This window comes from Hipposideros armiger, unplaced genomic scaffold, assembly GCF_001890085.2.
Source record: "Hipposideros armiger isolate ML-2016 unplaced genomic scaffold, ASM189008v1 scaffold_94, whole genome shotgun sequence".
NCBI lineage: Eukaryota > Metazoa > Chordata > Mammalia > Chiroptera > Hipposideridae > Hipposideros > Hipposideros armiger.
Window position 1 is genome coordinate 247150 of NW_017731444.1, and position 2933 is coordinate 250082.

General features: G+C 52.5%; 1 protein-coding gene across 1 annotated transcript in view; it reads left to right on the forward strand.

The window, feature by feature from the left end:
• Positions 1–1226: 1226 nt before the first annotated feature.
• UBOX5 (U-box domain containing 5) overlaps positions 1227–2933 on the forward strand; it is a 40327-nt gene continuing 38620 nt past the window's right edge. The window contains exon 1 of the mRNA XM_019645808.1: positions 1227–1312. The gene's annotated coding sequence lies outside the window, so the exon portion shown is untranslated. The remainder of the gene's footprint in view (positions 1313–2933) is intronic.

Below are 2933 nucleotides of genomic sequence, written 5' to 3' on the forward strand. Positions count from 1 at the left end.
TTGGTTCATCAAGGACCTAGACTCCTCCCACTCTTCCATTCTTAGCAGGTTGTTCCCACCATGCCACAAGGTGGCCGTCACAGCTCCATGAACTCATTGAGGCAGCCCCACTTTATCATGAAAGTAAAAGCTTCCCCAGAATCCTGCCAGCATGTTTCCCTTTAAATTTTGTTGTCCAGAACCATGTCACATGCTCATCCCACCTCACGGGAGGCTAAGACATTGAGTATTTGGCAACGAAGAACAAGATTGTCATGGTTGCCTAGAAGCAATGTGGTTCACCCCCTGGGGATGGGCCCTCTGCTCTCTCTGGGTTTTGCAGGCCAAGACAAAGTCGTAATCAGCAACTAACAGTGTTTGCTCTAGTCTGGCCCAAGTGAGAGAACCCTCCCTGGACAGTGGTGTTAGGGGTCTGGGGCCCCAAATATTCACACCCAGGCAAACAGTGCTCTCCACAGAGCTCAGGAGTTGGGATGCCAGGCTTGCCCCTCCTTGCGGTGAAGTACCCTCCCTACATTGGTTTTGTCTCCCCAACAAGACGGTGCATCGAATGAGTATCTCCTTCTTAGATCTCCTTCACAGCCCTAAGGTTGGGTCAGATGAGCAGCCAAAGCACTGACAAGATATGACCATTCTGAGCAGCAGCTCTCCAGTGTCCCCAGAAATGGTAGTCTGAGACCAGGCCCTGGAAGATCTCAGTGGAGCCTTTTCTTTGCTTAGTTGCCCATACTGACTCAGGTGTGAGCCCCTCTACCTAGGGATGTGGAGGATCACCCTGGCTCATTAGCCACAGCACTGGCCTCAAGCTCCAGCTCCTCACATCTAGCAGGCTCGGCTAGCCATCACTAACTCTACTGGGAACACTTTATAGATACATGCCTATTTTAAATGCAGAGTTACCCTCATTGTACAGATGAGAGACTAGGCTCCTAAGACCATAAAATCCTGAATGGTGGTCTGGGATTCGAACCTGTGTCTACGCTATTCATTTTCTTCCAGAGCGGTGTATTCTCGGCGGTGTTTCCTCTCCGCAGGTCCTAGATTCCCCCTGACTCTTCATTGTCCTCCAGTGGAAAACGTCCTTGAAAAACGCTGACAGAGTCTTTTGAGCCTCGGCCGCACCCGTCACTCGCTCAGCAGCCGGAAGTAGCGGGCAGATGGCCGGAAGTGGGGATGTGAGGCTGGAGTGTGGCTGGCGTAGTCGCAGGCGTATAGTCGCAGTGGTGCGGCATTCTGCGGGATCTAGGGTCTGGTGTGGCAGTCTGCGGAACCTGGTGTCTGGTGTTGCGGCGCCAGCGCTGGCGAGACACAGGTGAGTGGCGGTGGCCGGGGAGGAGGTCGCACCCGCCGCCCCACTGCCGACCTGAGCTGTGGCCCGCGCGGCGTTCCTCTCTGGCCGGTGCGGAGGCCCTGTTCTGCGCTTCCCGGCCGGGTTAGCGGGCGCCTTTTGCAGGCAGGCTCTAGGGAGAACCTCGGCAACCCCCGCCACTCCGGAATTCTGTGACCTTGGGCAAAAGGTTTTTCTGAACCTTGATTTTTTTCTGCTGTGAGACGGAGATAGTAAACAGTACCTGCTTCACAGGGCTGTTGTGAGATATTCTGCCCCACTTATTATCACACTTGAATGTGCACGCGAATCATTTGGGGATCTGGAGATTCTGATTCTGTAGGTCTGTGGTGGGGCCTGAGCGCGCGTTTCGAACCAGCTTCCAGGTGAGGCTGATGCTGCTGTTCCGCAGGCCACACTTTGAGCAGGAAGGCCCTACGGGATTTTGCTTAATACCTGGGATGGGGTGAGTTTTCAGTAAATATCAATACGTATGTACCTTTCCCCCATTTTTAACAGTTTCTAGTCGCACAAGCCCAACTAAGGGTAGTATTGATGTCCCCNTGGGTTGGGGGCCATGCTGGCAATCACTGCCCATTCCACTCACCCCTCACTGCACCCGCCCCAGAACTTGGGCCTGGGCCAGAGGGGCAGGGGGAAGAGAAGGCATTATTAGGAAAAAAAATAGAAAAAAAATATGAACAGACTCAGCTTTGGAACTTCCAGCCACAAAAGAAATTATATATAAATATATATAAATATATATCTCTACCATATGTGATGGAAAGACTTCATTTTCTTTTCCCAAAGAAATAAAATGGAGAAAGCCTCTTGAGTAGCATTCTTTTGTCTGTTTGTGTCTTTGCAGATGTGGGAGGTGAGGCCTAGGTGAGGGGGTGTGGAGGGCAAAGTTAGAGTAAACAGATTTCCCAGAGGAAGTATGAGACTGGAGGCGCTCACTGGGCCGTACCAGGAGGTTGGCTCAAAGCCTAAGCAACTCCATGTTGCCCAGAAGGAGTCCTGGTTCCACATTTCTGCCTAAAGGGGCTTTCTCTATAGTTCAGATTGTCACCAAAAGGGTTTCAAGCTGGTTCCAGCTCAATCTGGAGACCAGGCTGCTGGACAAAAGGTAGATGATGGAGGACAGCTAGATGCAGCCTGCAGTGGCCTGAGCCACCTTACAGCGATGGGCTAATGTTTCAGGGCAGAACACATAGATATGAAGACAAAACCGGTTTGTAATTAGCAGTGAGGCCCCAAAAGCCGAAGGAACCCAAGCATGCTGGAAACAGGAAGCTCTCCCTTGCGGTAAGCGTTGTCCTTTATGATAATTTCTTCTGTCATCCTCACAAAGCCGTCAATCAAAAACGCATTCTGGGGCCAGCCGAGTGGTGCGATAGTTAAGAACTGGCTTGGGACGCCAGAGGACCTCGGTTCGGATCCCACATATGAGGGCCAGTGACACTGCCCTCTACAGCTAGGATGCTGAACAACAGCTCAACCTGGAGCTGGGCTGCCTTGAGTCCCCGGCGCCGGCGTAGGCTGCAGCCCCTGTGGCAGTGGGTTGCCATGGGCTACCGTGTGTAGCCAGCAGCCAGCGTGAGCG